Raw genomic sequence first — 20,010 nt, 5'->3', positions numbered from 1 at the left:
CTGAGGGTTGATGGGGGGTGGGAGGGAGGAGGGGGTGGGTGATGGGTATTGAGGAGGGCACCTTTTGGGATGAGCACTGGGTGTTGTATGGAAACCAATTTGACAATAAATTTCATATATAAATAAAAAAAATAAATAAAAAGTTATAGTAAAATGTAGAAAACAAAATTTTACTATTTTAACTATTTTTAAGTGTGCAATACAGTAGTAGTAAGTACATTCACCGTGTTGTGTTACCATATCACTATTTCAAGAACTTTTTCCATCATCTCAAATACAAGCTCTGTATCTATTGTACAGTGTCCTATTTTCCCCTCCCCTCAGTCCATTGTAACCTCTAATATACTTTCTATCTCTAATATACTTTCTACCTCTATGAGTTTGTCTGTTTTAGATATTTGATATAAATGGAATCATATAATTTTTGTTCTTTGATGCCTGGCTTATTTAATGTTTTCAAGGTTCATCTGTGTTATAGCATGTATCAGAATTTCATTTCTTTTTATAACTAAATAATATTCCATTGTATGTATATAACACATTTTATCTGTCCATTCATCTGTTAACGGACACAAGTTGTATCTACTTTTTGGTTATTGTGAATAATGCTGCTATGAACATTAGTGTATAAATAATTGGTTTGAGTCCTTTCAGTTCTTTTGGGTAGGAGTGGAATACCTAGGAGTGGAATTGCTGCACCACATGCAAATTCTGTGTTTAATTTTTTGGGGAACTACCATCCTGTCTTCCACAGTGACTGAAACATTTTACATGCCTACTAGCAGTGCGTAAGACCAGTTTCTCCACATCTTTGCTAACTTTTTTTTTTTTTAATAATAGCCATTCCAATGGGTGTGAGGTAGTATCTCATTGTGGCTTTCATGTGGATTTTTCTAATAACTAAGGATGTCGAGCATCTTTTCGTGCACATAATTGGTATTTGCAGATCTTCCCTGGAGAAATGTCTAACCAAGCAAGTCCTTTGACCACTTTTGAATTGGATTGTTTATTTTTTTGTCTTTAAGTTGTGGGAGTTCTCTATATTGGATATTAATCCCTTATCAGATGGTATGATTTGTAGATATGTTCTCCCATTCTGTGAGTTGTCTTTTCATTCTCTTGACAGTGTCCTTTGATGTACAAAAGTATTTAATTTTGATGATACCCAGTTTACTTTTTCTTTTCTTGCCTGTGCTTTTGTTGTTATAGCTAAGAAATCATTGTCATATCTAAGGTCATGAAATACCCCCCTCATGTTTTCTTCTAAGAGTTTTATAATTTTAGCTTGTAAGTTTAGGTCTTTGATCCATTTTGAGTTAATTTTTGTATATGATGTGAAGGAATGCTCCAATTTCACTCTTGCATATGGCCGTTCAGTTTTCCCAGTACCACTTGTTGAAAAGACTGTCCTTTGCCCATTGATAGTCTTGGCACCCTTGTTGAAAATCATTTGACTGTGGGGTACCTGGGTGGCTCAGTTGGTTGAGTGTGCAACTTTGGCTCAGGTCATGATCTGACGGTTCCTGGGTTTGAGCCCTGCGTTGGGCTTTGCACTGACAGTGGAGAGCTGTCTCCCTGCTCTCTCTTTCTCTCTCAAAAATAAATAAGTATAAAAAACCCCATAAAAATATAATTAATTTGGGGTACCTGGGTGGCTCAAGCAGTTAAATATCTGACATCGGCTCAGGTCATGATCTCCTGGTTTGTGGGTTTGAGCACCCCCACGTCAGGCTCTGCTCTGACAGTGTGGAGTCTGCTTGTGATTCTCTCTTTCCCTGTCTTTCTGCCCCTCCCTGACTCACACTTTCTCTCATAAATAAATGAACTTAGAAAAGACGGGGTGCCTGAGTGGTTCAGTGGGTTAAATGTCCGACTCCTGATTTCAGCTCAGGTCATGATCTTGCAGTTTGTGAATTCAAGCCTTGAGTCGGGCTTCATGCTGATAGACACAGTGTGGTTGGGATTCTCTCTTTCCCTTTCTCTCTCTGCCTCTCCCTTGCTCATGCATGTTCTCTATCTCTCTCTCTAAATAAATATAAAAAAAAAAGAAAATCATTTGACCAATATGTCCAAGCGTTTATGTCTGGGCTTCCTGTTGTGTTCTATTAGTCTGTATGACTGTGTTCATGCTAGTACCACACTGTTTTGATTATAGTGGTTTTGCAGTAAGTTTTGAAATCAGGAAATGTGATTCCTCCAATTTTGTTCTTCAGGAATTTTGGCTATACAGGGTCCCTTGAGATTCTCTATGAATTTCTGGATAGTTTTTTTTTTTTTTCCCTGCAATAATTGTCATTGGTATTTTGTTAGGGATTACATTTAGGCTGCACATCTCTTTGGGTAGTATTTGTCATCTTAACAATATTAAGTCTTCCAATTTGTCAACGTGGGATGTTTTCCCATTTATTTAGATGTTTCTTTCAGAAGTGTTTTGTAGTTTTCAGAATATAAATCTTTTTTTTTTTTTAATGTTTATTTATTTTTGAGACAGAAAGAGACAGAGCATGAATGGGGGAGGGTCAGAGAGAGGGAGACACAGAATCTGAAACAGGCTCCAGGCTCGGAGCTGTCAGCACAGAGCCCGATGCGGGGCTCGAACTCACGGACCGCGAGATCATGACCTGAGCCGAAGTTGGCCGCTCAACCGACTGAGCCACCCAGGCGCCCCAGAATATAAATCTTTCAACTTCTTAGTTACATTCATTCTTCAGTATTTTATTCTTTTTGATATTATTGGGTTTTTTTGATTAAAAAAATTTTTTTTACATTTATTTCTTTTTGATACTATTGTAAATGGATTGTTTTCTTAATATTCCTTTCAGATTGTTCGCTGCTAAAGTATAGACATGCAGCCAATTTCGGAGCACCTGGGTGGCTCAGTTGGTTGGGCATCTGACTTCAGTTCAGGTCATGATCTTGCACTCTGTGAGTTCAAGCCCCGTGTTGGGCTCTGTGCTGACAGCTCAGAGCCTGGAGCCTGCTTCAGATTCTGTGTCTCCCTCCCTCTCTGCCCCTCCCCCACTCATACTCTGTCTCTCAAAAATGAGTAAATCTTTAAAAAAAAAAAAAAAAAGAAATCAACCAATTTCTGTGTGGCGATTTTGTATCCTACGAATTTGCTCAATATATTTATTAGCTCTAACAGTGGTTTTGTGTGTGTTTGGGTAATTTTAGGGTTTTCTGCATATAAGATCATGTCTTCTGCAGATGGTTACCTTCTTACTAATTTGGATGCCTTTTATTTTTTTTTTCTTTTCTAATTGCTCTGGCAGAAACTTCCCTTGTAGTTTCTTCAACCTATTGGTTGTTTAAGGATATGTTGTGTAATTTCCACAGATTTGTGAATTTTCCAGTTTTCTTCTTATTGACATCTAGTTTCATTTTGTTATGATTAAAGAAAATATTTTGTATGATTTCAGTCTTTTAAATTTTATTTAGACTTGTTTTCTGCCTAATTTATAATCTATCCTAGAGAATGTTTCATGTGTATTTGAAAAAAGTATGTATTTTGCTTTTGTTGGGTTGAGTATATATCTGTTAGGTCTAGTTGGGTTTTAGTGTTGTTCAAATTCTGTTTCCTTATTGATGTTACGTCTGGGTGTTCTATTCATTTCTGAATGTGGGATATTGAAGTCTCCAACTATTGTACAGTGGTCTTTTTCCCACTTCTGTCAACTTCACACATTTTGTGGCTCTGTTATGTGAACATATAATTGTTATTTCTTCTTGTTGTGTTTAACCTTTCATCATGGGGTGCCTGGGTTTAACCTTTCATAATATGGGGTGCCTGGGTGGCTCAGTTGGTTAAGTGTCTGACTCGGCTTAGGTCATGATCTCACGGTTTACGAGTTCAGGCCCTGTGTCAGGCTTTGTGCTAACAGCTCAGAGCCTGGAGCCTGCTTCGGATTCTGTGTCTTCCTCTCTCTCTCTGCCCCTCTCCTGCTCACGTTCTGTCTCTCTCTCTCAAAAATAAATAAAAACATTAAAATATTTTTTTAAAAACCCAATCCATCTATATGCAGTCTATAGGAGACTCAAATTAGATATAAAGACACAAAAAGATTGGGGTGCCTGGGTGGCGCAGTCGGTTAAGCGTCCGACTTCAGCCAGGTCACGATCTCGCGGTCCGTGAGTTCGAGCCCCGCATCAGGCTCTGGGCTGATGGCTCAGAACCTGGAGCCTGTTTCCGATTCTGTGTCTCCCTCTCTCTCTGCCCCACCCCCATTCATGCTCTGTCTCTCTCTGTCCCAAAAATAAATAAACGTTGGAAAAAAAAAAAAAAAGACACAAAAAGATTGAAAGTAAAGGATGAAAAAAGATATTTTCATGTAATAGTAACCAAAGGAGAGCTGGGATGACTATCCTAATACCAGATAAAATAGACCTTAAATCATTAAGGATTACAAGACCCAAAGGACATTATACTTTTTTAGAAAAAAATTTTAGGGGCGCCTGGGTGGCTCGGTTGAGCGTCCGACTTCAGCTCAGGTCACAATCTCGCGGTTCATGAGTTCGAGCCCCACGTCGGACTCTGGGCTGATGGCTGGGAGCCTAGAGCCTGCTTCCGATTCTGTGTCTCCCTCTCTCTCTGCCCCTCCCCCGTTCATAATCTGTCTCTCTCTGTCTCAAAAATAAATACATGTTAAAAAAAAAATTTAGAAAAAAAAAATTTTAATGTTTAATTTTTATATGTATATATGTATATCACATACATATATGTATTTGTGTTTTTATTGTCATTAGATTACATCCTTTTATATTGTATGCCTTTAACAAAGATTTTAAAATTTTATACATTTGTCTGTTAAATCATGTAGAAAAAAAGTTATAAACAATACCAAATGTACAATAATACTAGATTTTATATTTATCTATATAGTCATGTTAACCAGTGTTGTATATTTTTCTTATGGCTTTAAGTTATCCTTTCATTTTAGCCTGAAAGATTCCCTTTAGCGTTTCTTATAGGACAGGTCTATTGGTAATGAGCTCCTTTAGTTTATGTTATTTGGAAATATCTTAATTTCTCTTTCATTCTTTTTTCTAAATTAAAAAAAAATTTTAATGTTCATTTATTTTTGAGAGACATAGCATCGGTCTCTCAAAGGAGGAAGAGGGGCAGAGAGAAAGGGAGACACAGAATCCAAAGTAGGCTCCAGGCTTTGAGCTGTTAGCATATAAACCCAATGCAGGACTCGAACTCACAGACCACAAGATCATGACCTGAGCCAAAGTTGGATGCTTAACTGACTGAGCCACCTAGGTGCCCCTCTCTTTCATTCTTGAAGGATAGTTTTGCAGGATCTAGAATTCTTGATTGACAGTTTTTTTCTTTCAGGGCTTTAAATATATCATCCCACTGCCTTTTAGAGGATTCTGGAGAGAAATCAGCTGTTAATCTTATTGAAGATCTCTTGTACACTATGAGCTGCTTCTCTCTTGCTGCAGATATTCTCCTTCTCTTTGGGGTTTAACAGTTTAATAGTACGTTTTTGTTTTATAATGTGTCTTGGTTAATCCTCAAAGAGGGGTTGGTTCATTAGGCTTCTTGCACATGTATATTCATGTCTTTACTCAAGTTTGGAAAGTTTTTGGGCACTATCTTCAGATTATTTTTTTCTGCCCTTCTTTTCCTCTTTTCCTCTCTTCTCTTTCTATAACCATATATTGTTAGATTTGGTGGTGTCCCACAGGTCCCTCAGACTCTTTACTTTTACTCTTTTTTTGCCTCTGAATAATTTCAAGTATCTTACCTTCAGGTTCACTGATACTTCTTACATATGCTCCGATCTGCTGTTGAATCCCTTTAATGAGTTTTTCATATCAATTATTTTACTTTTCTGTTTTCAGATATTGTAGAATTTGTTTTCTCCTTTTTATAATTGCTATCTCTTTATTGATATTATATTTTGTTCACACATTTTTCTGAATTCCTTTGACCATCATTTCCTTTAGTCTGTTGAATGTATTTAAGACTGTTGATTTAACATCTTTTTGTTTTGTTTTATTTTATTTATTTATTTTGAGAGAGAAGAGAGAGCACGCTGGGGAGGGGCAGAGAGAGAGAGAGAGAGAAATCCCAAGTAAGCTGTCAGCACAGAACTGGACATGGGGCTCAAACCCATGAACCGTGAGATCACGACATGAGCTGAAACCAAGAGTCAGATACTTAACTGACTGAGCCACCCAAGTGCCCCTAACATCTTTTTTTTATTTTTTTTTTTAAGTTTATTTATTTTGAGAGAGAGAGAGTGTGAATGTGCAAACAGGGGAGGGGCAGAGAGAGAGGGGGGAGAGAGAATCCCAAGCAGGCTTCACAGAGTCTGTGTAGAGCTGGATATGGGGCTTGAACTCATAAACTGTGAGATCATGACCTGAGCTGAAATCAAGAGTCAGATACTTAATTGAGCCACCCATGTGCTCCATTAACGTCTTTGATTAATAATAATTCTAGTGTCTTTGCTTCCTCAGGATTTTTTTTTCCATCATTTTCCTTTTCCTGTGAATGGTCATTAATTTTTTGTTTCTTTGTTGCCTAATTTTTTGTTAAAACTGGACATTTGAGTATTTGGTAATTTTGCAAATCTTGATTCTCCCACTTCCCAGGAATTGCTAGTTTTTGCTCATTGAGTGCTAGAGACTTCCATTTGTGGCTTTTTCAAACTAATATTGGAAATGTGTATCTAGTTCTGTTACCTCTGCAGTTAGTGACCTGGTAAAGATTTCCTTAAATGACTAGCTCCCTAAAGGGGAAAACAGTAAAAACGAGTACTGCCTTCTTAAATGCCCCTGGAAGCCGCTTCAGCCTATGAGTGTTGAAGTAGTGGTCACTGCCTCCTTCAGCTCCTCAGTGATCAAAAGCAGTTGTCATCAATCAAATTATCTTTATTGCCCATCTGAGCCTCCAGCAAGCTGCACCCAGGAATGAGGGCTGGAGGTTGGGTAGTTGCTACCCAAAAGGCTGAAATTTACCAAAATTCACTAGCCTCTTCATCAATCTATACCTTGGAAGCTTTATGTTTTCCATCTACACTCCAGAGTTCCAAAAGTTACTTCAGTTTTTCCAAATTCAGTAGCTGTTTTGGTGGAAGGATGATGGATTCTTAGAGCTTCCTACTCTGTCATTTTCCATTAATTTACTCCAGTAAATTATTTTTTAATTTTTTTTTGTTACTGCTAGCATATAAAAATATGATTGAATTTTGTATGTTGGCTTTTTGTATCCTGTGACTTTGCTAAATTTACATACTAGTTTTGGAAGTTGTTGGGGCACCAACAAATAAGATTTTCTCAATCCACAGATAACATGATTGTTTACATAGAAAATACTTAGGAATCTACAAAACAACTAACTTCTTTTTTTTTCTTTTAAAGAATTCACCTTTGTTTATTTTTTTTTGAGAGAGAGCGCAAAAGTGGGGGAAGGACAGAGAGAGAGAGACAGAATTGAAAGCAGGATCCAGGCTCCAAGTTATCAGTACAGAGCCTGACGCAGGGCTTGAACTCACGAATTGTGAGATCATGACCTGAGCTGAAGTTGAATGCTTAACTGATGGAGCCACCCAGGTGCCCCTAAAATTTTTTTTTAAAGTTTATTTATTTTGAGGGACAGAGTGAGAGAGCAGGGGAGGGGCAGAGAGAGAGGGAGAGAGAGAATCCCAAGTAGGGTCTGTGCTGTCAGTGCAGAGCCCAACTTGAGGCCAGATCTCACAAATTGTGAGATCATGACCTGAGCTGAAATCAAGAGTCAGATGCTTAACCAAACCACTTAGGTGCCCGTTTTGCTAAAAAAATTTTAAAGGATTTTTGTTTTTGTTCATGACAGATTTTGGTTTATAATCTTTTTTCTTTTTTTACGTATGTATGTATGTTATATTTTTGGTAAGGTTCTGTTTTAGGTTTTGTTATCAGGGATAACTGACCTCATAAAGTAAGTTTGAAGATGTGGGGTTTTTTGTTTGTTTGGGGTTTTTTTTGTTTTTTTGTTTTTCTTTTTTGTTTTTTTTTTTTGCTCCCTGTTTTCTGAAAGAATTTGTGCAAGATGATGCTATTTCTTCCTTGAATGTTTGATAGAATTCATTAGTGAAACTCTGTGTCTGGAATTTTCCTTGTGGAGGATTTTTGATAAATTCAGTTTTTTTGATAGACACAAGACCATTCAGATTTTATATTTTATCTTGTGTCAGTTTTGGTAAGTTGTATTTTTCAAGGAGCTTGTCCATTTTGTCTGAGTTATTGAGTTTATTGATACACAGTTGCTCATAGTATTACCTTTTTTTTTTTTAATGCTTGTAGCATCTGTAGTGATACCTCTTTTTTCATCCCTGATAGTAGTAATTAGTATATTCTTTTTTTACTGATCAGTTTTTCTAGAGGATCCATGAATATTACTGATTTTTTCTTTTTAATTTTTTTTTTTTGATGTTTATTTATTTTTGAGAGAGACAGAGACAGAATGCAAGTGGGTTAGGGGAAGAAAGAGAGGGAGACACAGAATCTGAAGCAGGCTCCAGGCTCTGAACTATCAGTGCAGAGCCTGATGCGGGCCTCAAACTCACGAGCTGTGAGATCATGACCTGAGCTGAAGTCAGACGCTCAACTGACTGAGCCACCCAGGCGCCCCTGATTTTTTCTTTTTAAAGATCTACTTTTGGTTTCCTTAATTCTCTCTCCCCCGTCCATTCTTTTGAGTCTGCATATATTTTTATTATTTGCTTTCTTCTGCTTACTTTGGTCTTTTACTGGCTTCCTAAGGAGAACCTAAAGTCGTTAGTTTTATATTTCTAATACCTTATTTTTATTTTACTTATTTATTTTGAGAGAACAAATAGGGCAAGGACAGAGAGAGAAGGGAGAGAAAGAGAATCCCAAGCAGGCTCTGCATTGTCAGCACAGAGCCCAGTGTGGGGCTGGAACTCACGAACTGTGAGATCATGACCTGAGCTGAAATCAAGAGTCAGACACCCAACCAACTGAGCTACCCAGGCACCCCTATATTTCTGATACCTTAAAATATTAAAAATTTTAGCATTGGTTTTAGCTGCATCAATATTGTGTGTACTTCTAAAATGTTTTCTCATATATTACCTCACCCTAAAAAATACCCAGGACAGATAGTCTTAAGTTCTTGACAGAGAAAATAGTTGTATTGGTACATTGTCAGGTGCACAGCTTGTTAATCATGAGATTGATGCTTGCTTCCAGGTTGAGTTCCATTATCTTTTTTACATAGTCCCGATTCCCAGAATCTTGAGAGCTTCACACGTTCAGGCTCTTCAGTTCCTTATGTCACTTGAAGGTCAGGAAAGGAAGCTGAGAGAGTAGAGAGATTTGGAACCCAGTCTTATGGAATGATCTTTCTTTCTCTTTCTCTTTTCTTCTCTTTTCTTTTCTTTCTTTCTTTTTAAAGTTTATTTACTTTGAGGGAGAGCAAGCGTGAGTAGGGGAGGGTCAGAGAGAGAGGGAGAGACAGAATCCCAAGCAGGGCTTGAACTCACAAACTATGAGATCAAGGCCTGAACTGAAATCAAGAGGCAGATGCTTAACCGACTGAGCCACCACCTGCCCCGGAATGGTGTCTCTTTGGAGGTTTCTCTACACTTGTTTAATTTGGGAGGTTATTGTTGGGCTTGTGTGGTTGAAAGTTGGTCCCCATCTATTTGGAACTATGGGTTGTCTGTGAGGTTGATAGAAGTATTTTCTAATGTTTAAAAGTGGGGCGCCTGGGTGGCTCAGTCGGTTGAGCGTCTGACTTCGGCTCAGGTCATGATCTTGCGGTCTGTGAGTTTGAGCCCCATGCCGGGCTCTGTGCTGACAGCTCAGAGCCTAGAGCCTGCTTCAGATTCTGTGTCTCCCTCTCTCTCTGTCCCTCCCCCGCTCATGCTCTGTCTCTCTCTCTCAAAAATAAATAAACATTAAAAAGAAAATTAAAAGTGTTTAAAAGTAGTAATTCTAGTGTTTCACTGGAGGGTAGAAGACAGTGTAGTCTTCCTGAAGTCCGCTTGAAACTGTCAAACTCTTGCATTTTGTGAGGCATTAAACAGGTCATTTACCTCCTCTGTTTACAGGTTTTCCCCACACTCACTTTGCATGTTGCTCATCTGCTTCTAGGTACCTGCTAATAAAGTCTATATACCCGATGGATGTTGAGATATGTCATTGTGTTGCCCCCAGTGGTGTGTGGTTTTAAATGGAGGGCTGTCTGTCAAGTTTGTGTCCTGAAATCTCCTTGTATTATTTTCTGACTGTGTGAGTGTATAAGGAATTACACTGTTGGCCTTGAGGAAGAAATGTCTCACCAGAGGCAGGAACATAGGATACCAAGAACATAGTCTTTGGAGGAGATAACTTGAGTTGGTCTCAACCCCTGTGTGGGACATATGTAGCAGCAGATTATTCCCAAAGAGCAAACAAAGCTCAGTGGAGTTCTGTTTTGTGGTGGACACTTCATCATATCCAATAGTAGCTGAATACAGCCCATTGTCCGTGTCTGAGTGATCTGGTCTTTGATTGTATTTTCCAATAATCTGCAGAGTAGTGTAGCATCAAAATGTTTAAGTGTGTGATATCACGGCCAAATGAAGAGTCCTCTGAGGTGTAGCCATATCTGATGTTTGGGTGTATGTTGCTTCTTGGTGCATCTTTTAAAATAGTTCAGAATTCAGTGATTTAAAACTCCTTTGGAGTTGTAACAGTTTTGTGGTATCATGGAGACATCACAGGAAAGACAAGAGCTATTTCATGGTTGCATAATTCCTTACTCTGGAGACTACTTACTTGGGAGACTTTTCTTGTTTGAAGCTGGTAATCATTTTTAATGGCAGTGGGTTCTAAATGAGGTCCCCAAGTAATCTCAAAAGCTCAATGTTGTAACTGGAGCTTTGGGTTCATTTCTCCTAGGTGTAGGAGATTTTATTTCTACTTTTTACCTCTTTAATAGCAGGACACGTGTGAATATCCCTAGTACAAGGTAGCAGAATTGTACTTGGAGTGACTTCCAGTTACAAACCCAGTTACAGCTAATTGAAATTCTGGTGAGTGACAAATATTGTTCTTTGGTTTCTGTTCTGCAACAGAGCAGATTTTGTTCAAAAGATGTTATAGTGAAGGGAAATCCCAAGTAGAGAGGTGTCTACATCAGTTTCCCAGTCACCTCAGATCACCTCTGCCTCAGTCTTGTCAGCTTGCCCCCACTGTGTTCAGCTTCTCTTTCAATTGAGCTACAGTAGGATGGAGGTGTGAAGAAAAGGAACTAGAGTTAGCAGCCCCATCCAAAACCTCGGTTGTGAGAACAAGCATGGTACTGTCCCTCTGCATCTTTTTTTCAGTTGTGCAGAAGCTGCTCTCTTTAGCTTTGGGTCTTCAGTGAGATCAGTAGTATGTGTCTAGGAAGCTCCTCATTTCATATTTTATCATTTCAGACAGTCTCATTTTCAGTGTTTTGTGGGTTTGTTTGTTTGTTTGAGAATCATTTCTCCTATTATCCTATATATGTGCCTTCTAGGCTTCACCATGTTTAGATTCACTTGTAAATGTGCCAGGCAGAGATTTACCTGGTTTAGGTATGGCTCACCTTAACTATTTAGTCACCGCAGAGGTATTTCTGTAATTTCTTGTTAAAGAATAACCCCATACAAATTGTGAACAGACAGGGTTTCAGGTAAGAAGTATGGGGCACCTTTCTTTCTCCTTTCTTTTAGTGTTTTCTCATTTTGATTTCCCCTTTGCCACTTCGGACCTGTATTCATAAAATTCTGTCCTCAAACCTCCTTTTCCCCTCTTTTTAGCACAGTTGAGACACTTTCAAAAGGATCTTTACTAAACTTACATATCTATATATCTCAGGAAGCATGGGTTTCTAATCTTTAAAATCCAGTAAAAACAGGAAAGGGGATTCTGTCTTTGTCCTACATTAATTCTGTTCTGGCTGTTTCTTGATGGGCTGGCACATTTTAGGCCTCCTGCCAAGTTTCCTTTTCTCCTTGCTCCCTGTTTGCTCTCAGCCTGGTGTCCTCAGGAGTATGCCACTGTGTCCCTTGCTCCTGGGATAGGACCCAAAAGTCTAAAGAATCATTCATCTCTTCTCTGAGGACAAACAACAAAATAGATACCTTTAAGCCTTTTTTCTTTCTTATTTCAAATCTCCCAGATTGCTCTAGGCCCCAGGCCCCTGTACACATTTCTGGTTTCTAGGTGATATGCCAGTCCCTGGTTAGATGGGTAGGGCAGGCTCAGATTGGAAGCCCTACATACCTTCATAACATTCCTTGTTTTCTTCCTCCTCAAAGGAGAGGTTTGTGAGCATGTGCTTAAAACAATCCCGAGGGGGTCAGGGGAAGCAGAATTGTTGTCACTCTCTCACAAATGACCTAATCTGTATCAGTGCCCACTATCATATGTAAAAGCAAGAATGGACTTGAATTTAAGAAAACAGTAGGTTCCCTTGGTTATGTGCTTTAGAGAACAGATATGCTTTCACGTTAGTTTTCTGTTTTAGTTTTTTCATCTATGAATTTGAGGGTATTTTGGTATCTTTTCCTGTCACAGTCCATATCAATTTTTTTTTTAATTTCTGAAATTGGTTAGAAATTAAAGTCCAGAGCTACGTAACCCAGGCTTTGTGTGTTTGTTTCTGTTGGAGTGAGTTCTCAGTGCACTGTGTTCTTTTCAATTAAGAATGATTTTGCTATTTTTTCACTTGGATTGTATCAGACAGTAAAAAGTAAACCAAAGATACAGTATTGCCATAATTTTTTTAGCATTCCTGAGTTAACAAGTTTAATTGTTTTTTAAGTTTGCTTGTTTATTTTGACAGAGAGCATGCTCACATTTGTGTGAGCAGGGGAGGGGCAGACAGAGAGAGGGAGAGAGAGAATCCCAAACAGGCTCCCTGCTGTCAACACAGAGCCCCAGGGGCTTGATCTCACAAACATGGAAGCATGACCTTAGCCAAAATCAAGAGTTAGATGCTCAACCAACTGAGCCACCCAGGTGCCTCTTAATAAGTTTAATTTTATTTTTTTAATAAAAAATTTGTTTTTTAATTAAATTTTTAATTTTTTTTTTTAATTTTTAACAGAGAGAGAGAGAGGGAGCACAAGCACAAGCAGGGGAGGGTCAGAGAGAGAGGGAGACACAGAATCTGAAGCAGGCTCCAGGCTCTGAGCTCTCAGTGCAGAGCCCAGCGTGGGGCTCAAACCCACAAACCGCAAGATCATGACCTGAGCCGAAGTCAGACACTTAACTGACTAAACCACCCAGGTGCCCCACAAGTTTAATTTTTAAAAAACTAAACATTTCGTACTATTTTTTAAGGGCATCATACTTTGTCATCATCCTTTTAGTGCTTAAGTGGATCTGTTTAAATTTAGTTGTTTTTTTTAAGTTTATTTATATTTATTCTGAGAGAGAGCACGCAAGCAGGAGAGGACTCTTAACTGACTGAGCCACTCACCGCCCCTAGGGTTTTTTGTTGTTTGTTTTTTAATTTTACTTTTTAAAGTAGGCTCCATGCCCAATGTGGGGCTTGAACTCAATGACCCCAAGACCAAGAGTTGGATTCTCTACCAACTGAGCCAGCTAAGCACCCCAAATTTTGGAAGAGGTAGTAGAAATAATTGAATTTATAAACCAGTTTTGAGGAAATCTGCAAATACACCTATGCAGTCTGAAGGCATCAAGTATGCTTCTCCTTACAAAAAGATTACATATCAAACCCAAGTGCTTAATCTGAAGTTAGAAATATATGTTGTCCATAGAATTTGAAATTCTAACCAAGCTTCTTAGCATGTCTGCTGATCTGCATTTTTGAATGTGCTGGCCCAGCTAAGGGACTTGGTGACCAGGTACTGCTATGCTGTGGAGACAGTGTCTTACTACTTCTTAAAATAGTCCTGACCTTGTTCACCACCGTATCTGATCGCAATTTCTCTTTCTTGGCCAGGGCTTTTTATTCATTGCCACTTTCTAGGGTTGCTGTGTTGTTGATTTAAAACAGAAATGGTGCTTATGTTGTGTCTCTTAATTTTTAAGTCCTTCAGTAAAGCTTTATTACTGGTCTACAAATCCAAAGTTTACAAATCCAAAGTTTACAAATCCAAGTACAGAGCTCACCTCAACAGTATTCAACAGTGTCACTTCCATCTTTGTGCCCCTTTTCAATTAGTATTTTCCCAGAGTAACCACTATTGTGGTCTCCATTATCATTCTGAATTTTGTGGGAGTGGAATCACACCCCATAGTCTCTTTAGAGTCTAGACTTTTCTCTTGCTACATCACACCTGTGAGATTCATCTGTGTTGTGTATGGCAGTAGTTGGTTCTTTTTCACTTCTATGTAGTAATCCATCAAATGAATATTCCACAGGGGCTCCTGGGTGGCTCAGTAGGTTAAGTGTCTGACTCTTGGATTCTGCTCAGGTCATGATCTCACAGTTCCTGAGATCAAGCCCCGCATTAGGCTCTGCGCTGACAGTGTGGAGCCTCCTTGGAGTCTCTCTCTTCTCTCTCTCTCCCCCTCTTCTGCTCGCAGGCTCACACACTCCCTCCCCCCACCCCCACAAAATAAATAAATTTAAGAAAAAATGAATATACCACAGTTTATCCATTTTAATTTTTTAATAAAATTAAGTATCCTATTTATTTATAAACTATAATAAATCTGACAGTCATTTTACATCACTAAGTGCTTTTGCTTTAAAAAAGGAAAACAACGTGCGCCTGGGTGGCTCAGTCGGTTAAGCGTCCGACTTCGGCTCAGGTCATGATCTCACGATTCGTGGGTTCAAGCCCCGCGTTGGGCTCTATGCTGACAGCTCAGAGCCTGGAGTCTGTTTCGGATTCTGTGTCTCCCTCTCTCTCTGATCCTCCCTCGTTCATGGTCTGTCTGTCTCTGTCTCAAAAATAAATAAACGTTAAAAAAAATTTTTTTTAAGGAAAACAATAATTATAATATACAAATTTTAGCAGCATTTATTGTACTTGAAGAGTACATTTACTTGTACTCTTGTAATTTATTTTACTTGAAGAGAGATGTAATTAATTTTGAAGTTCAATTATGTGTTTAAGGAGTTAGTTTCTATACCCAGAAGGTAGACCTAACTATTGTAATTAGTATCTTTGCAGTGTACATTTATTTCCGTTTGTTACTGTCCACAAGTGGAAAAAAAAAGTCAGTCTCAGCAAGTTCTTTTTAAAGAAAGAAAGTGGCGCAGTCGGTTAAGCCTCCGACTTCAGCCAGGTCACGATCTCGCGGTCCGGGAGTTCAAGCCCCGCGTCAGGCTCTGGGCTGATGGCTCGGAGCCTGGAGCCTGTTTCTGATTCTGTGTCTCCCTCTCTCTCTGCCCCTCCCCCGTTCATGCTCTGTCTCTCTCTGTCGCAAAAATAAATAAATGTTGAAAAAAAAATTAAAAAAAAAATAAATAAAAATATCCTTAGGGGCGCCTGGGTGGCTCAGTCGGTTGAGCGTCCGACTTCGGCTCAGATCATGATCTCACAGTCTGTGGGTTCAGGTCCTGTGTCGGGCTCTGTGCTGATAGCTCACAGCCTAAAGCCTGCTTCAGATTCTGTGTCTCTTTCTCTCTTTGCCTCTTCCTCGCTCATGCTCTGTCTCTCTCTTAATCTCAAAAATAAATAAACATTACAAAAATTAAAAAAAAAAAGAATATCCTCCTCCCCAGGGCGCCTGGGTGGCTCAGTTGGTTAAGTGTCCAACTTCGGCTCAGGTCATGATCATGTGGTTTGTGAGTTTGAGCTCCAGATTGGGCTCTCTGCTGTCAGTGCAGAGCCTGCTTGGGATCCTCTGTCCTCCTCTATTACTGCCCCTCCCCTGCTTACACACGCACTCTCTCTCAAAAATGAATAAACATTAAAAGAAGAATATGATCCTTCATATTTTATGCAGTAAAATGTGAAACCAAAGTGTCTTTTTAAAAATTTTTTTAATTTAATTTTTTTATTTTTTAAAATTTACATCCAAATTAGTTAGCATATAGTGCAACAGTGATTTCAGGAGTAGATTCCTTAGTGCCCCTTACTCATTTAGCCCATCCCCCTCCCACAACCCCTCCAGTAACCCTCTGTTTGTTCTCCTTATTTAAGAGTCTTTTCTGTTTTGTCCCCCTCCCTGTTTTTATATTATTTTTGTTTCCCTTCCCTTATGTTCATCTGTTTTGTCTCTTAAAGTCCTCATATGAGTGAAGTCATATGATTTTTGTCTTTCTCTAATTTCACTTAAGCATAATACCCTCCAGTTCCATCCACGTAGTTGTAAATGGCGAGATTTCATTCTTTTTGATTGCCAAGTAATACTCCATTGTATATATATACCACATCTTCTTTATCCATTCATCCATCGATGGACATTTGGGCTCTTTCCATACTTTGGCTATTGTTGATAGTGCTGCTATAAACATGGGGGTGCATGTGTCCCTTCAAAACAGCACATCTGTATCCCGTGGATAAATGCCTAGTAGTGCAGTTGTTGGGTCGTAGGGTAGTTCTGTTTTTAGTTTTTTGAGGAACCTCCATACTGTTTTCCAGAGTGGCTGCACCAGCTTGCATTCCCAGAAACCAAAGTGTCTTAAAGCAAATGAAGGACAAACAAACAGACTGGTGCACAGTAGCTGGTGGTACACAAACTCATAGGTAGAGCAGTGGAACCCCTTGACCTCTGGGGGAGCAGTCCATTCATAAACTGACAAAATTTTAACCATTTTAATATAAACTTCCAGTGATCTAAAATAACTGATTCAAACTACATTATTTCCTCTCTGAACATCAGTCACCAAAAATATATGGAGAGAATTGCAGTTACTTTAGCCTCTCTTAGTCCAGCGTCCACATTTGTGAAGAACACCTGCTTCTCCCTCTTTATAAGTATTAAACCTCTGCTCTGCTCCCATGGCTGGTGTTGGTGTTGAAGGACATGGAGCTATCGCAGGCAACCCCACAAGTCAAGTCCCAGTGGTCCTTTGGTTGGGGCCCAGTTTTTTTTATAAGACAAAAAAGAATCCAAGCCACATCTTGTATTTTGGGCATAAGCGTTATCTACGGGGTCATATAATTTCAGTCACAAAGATTTTGCCAAATCCAGAACTTAATCTTGTCCCAACTATCTGTTTTGGCAAACCAAAGCCTAGCTTTGTGGTATACTTTTTCCCTTTCCCTTAGGACCTGATTCAGACTCTAATGGAAACAACCCAATAAAAACAGACCTGGTAATAAACACACAGTGGTCTTGTCTACTGTAATGCATCCATATTAGATAATCCTGATTAGTTTCCATTTTTCAAGATTGTTAGAAAGGAGCTTTACTACTAAATACTGAAATGTGTCAGGCTCTGCTGTGGGAATTTTCTTATTTTTAAACATTTAAAAGTAAAATAATTTTCAATCCAATATACATAGTGCTATAAACTATTCAATAGAAAAAAAGTACAAGCTCCTTCTCAAAAACAAGATTTCTTTACCAAATATCCTAGCAAATCATCACAGAAAGGGTGAAGTCTCATCAAAAAGAACAGATACTCGGGAAGCAGAGCTTAAAACACTGATCATGATTTCTGCTATAGACTGTTTGTGTCTCTTCCCTCTCCCCAGATTCCAGTGTGATGATATTTGGAAGTAGTGAGGGGTTTCTTGGGTGTGTGTTTTACTTTGATTTGTTTTTTTAGAAACTTTATTTTCCATCAGCCTTGCTTTGGTGTGTTCTGATAATACTGATTACTCAGGTTCTTAAGTCATGACAGGGAGAAGGTAGGTACTTCCTATCTTACTGGTTTGCATCATACTTGGTTACTTGGTCTTATTATGCAGGAAGATCCTCAGGATGGCTGTCATTATGCCCAGAATGTTAGTGCTAGTGACCATGTTGCATTGCGTGATCAGAATGTTGTGGTGACCATGATCCTCTTGATGGCATTGGCAACTGAATAGCTCTGAGGGCTGATGAGGCTGAAGATGCTGAAGGCAATGGTGTTGTGGAAAAAGCTACAGAAGGCTTTGACAGTGATAGCTGGGGGTAGGAGTGTCCAGGGTACTACTTGACTGGGCGTTGCAGTCAGGTCATGACCTACAGAAGGACTGAGACTGTAATGGGATGTACTAGAAGCCTCTGACTGTAGTTAATTCTGGAGTGGGGTGGAGGATAAACCTAGGCGTCACTTTCCTTCAGATACTTTCCAGGTGACAAATGCACCACTGGGGAAGAGGAGGTTCTGTCTGTGTTGTGAATGGAGTTTCAGATATGTTAGTACTCAGTAGAGGCTGACGTGGCAGGAGTATAAATTTCTTTTATGGTTTGCCTGTTCTAAGCTAATTTTGGTTATTTGGGTAGATTCCTTACTACTTATGAGAGAATGGATTTTGTGTTTGGCAGATTCTCTTTTAATATTTTCGTGCCAGCCCTAATAGACCAGACATAATTCAGATTGTCTGCCTTTGGGGACAGTTTAAAGATTATAAAATGTTTATTTATTTTTGACAGAGAGAGAGAGAGCAAGCATGAGTTGGGGAGGGGCAGAGAGAGAGAGAGGGAGACACAGAATCCAAAGCAGGCTCCAGGCTCCTAGCTGTCAGCACAGAACCCGACGCGGGGCTCGAACCCACAGACCTGAGAGATCATGACCTGAGCCGAAGTCAGACACTCAACCGACTGAGCCACCCAGGCGCCCCTGACAGTTTAAAGATTATAAAGCTACATTTTTCCTTTTGGAGCTTGGGAAGATTGTCCTTTGTCATCACTGAAGGGCTTGTTCTTCAGTTGTTGGAAGTTTCCTTATCAGAAGACACTTCTTTAATGTGCAAAGTGTATTACCTGGAGATCTGGGGATTTTGATGCTTTTTTTTTTGTCCCTTCATCTAGGATGGTTTTGACTACAAGTAGCAGAAAACCCTAATGAGATTGGCTAAAAGCATAAAGGGAAATTTATTTTTGTTACATAACAAGATATCCAGTACTTTAGTGACAACATCAGTGACCCTGATTTCTATTCTTCTGTGCTGCATGCTCAACATGTTGGCCTTGTCTTTAGGCTAGTATCTTTTAGGGTCACCAGGTGTCTTGGCTTCAGTAGTCTCAGATACACATCTAGACAGAATAATATCTTGAGGAAGTGAAGGGACATCTTCTTGTTCTTTAAGAGCAAGGTAACTTTTCCCAGAGGACCCCTGGCCAACTTCCCCTCATGTCTCGTGGTTAGAAGTTACATGCCCTTGGGGCGCCTGGGTGGTGCAGTCGGTTAAGCGTCCGACTTCAGCCAGGTCACGATCTCGCGGTCCGGGAGTTCGAGCCCCGCGTCAGGCTCTGGGCTGATGGCTCGGAGCCTGGAGCCTGTTTCCGATTCTGTGTCTCCCTCTCTCTCTGCCCCTCCCCCGTTCATGCTCTGTCTCTCTCTGTCCCAAAAATAAATAAATGTTGAAAAAAAAAAATTAAAAAAAAAAAAGTTACATGCCCTTTTCCTAAATCAGCCGTCTCTTAGGATCAGAAGGAAGTACTACTGTTCAAGATTCTCCCTTAACTAGAATGCAGTTTCACATTCCCGTGAAGGTGGACTACCTGATTGGGATTCTGTTAGTAAGGAAATAGTGGAGAAAGACGTCATCATCTACAGCATTCTCATTCCATGGTTTTCACAGTGGGCCTTCGTGGACACCAGACTTCAGGAGCAACCTCTGATTGTTTTTAGTCTGAGCTGTTTCTCTTTCTAGTACTTCCAAGGCTAGAAGTAGGCAGGGCTAGCCCAGGCCCCTTCACCTGCATCAGAATATCCCACAGGGTTAGCGGTGGGCATGTCTTCAAATTAGAGATGAGGAAATTTGCAGTTAAGGGACTTGCCCACAGCTCCACACTTTGTAAGCGAGGGCTGGAGAGTTCTGGGCACTTTAGTTTTTTAGGTTCTAGGTTTATTTAAAAAGAAATGCCAAACAAAGCCATAGAAATATGGAATGTTTTACATGTTTACTTCTAAGAAAATATTTGAAACACAAAAACAGTACTATAATTTTATGTGTC

The 20,010-nt window shown here is 39.5% G+C and overlaps 1 protein-coding gene across 1 annotated transcript in view; it reads left to right on the top strand.

The window, feature by feature from the left end:
- The window catches only part of IP6K1 (inositol hexakisphosphate kinase 1), a 59,028-nt gene that overhangs the window by 14,711 nt on the left and 24,307 nt on the right, over positions 1-20,010 (top strand). The window lies entirely within an intron of this gene.

This window comes from Herpailurus yagouaroundi, unplaced genomic scaffold (assembly GCF_014898765.1).
Source record: "Herpailurus yagouaroundi ecotype Mexico unplaced genomic scaffold, PumYag 193, whole genome shotgun sequence".
NCBI classification, from domain to species: domain Eukaryota; kingdom Metazoa; phylum Chordata; class Mammalia; order Carnivora; family Felidae; genus Herpailurus; species Herpailurus yagouaroundi.
The sequence above is the reverse complement of the archived record's forward strand: the minus strand, read 5'-3'. Positions and strand labels throughout refer to the sequence as shown.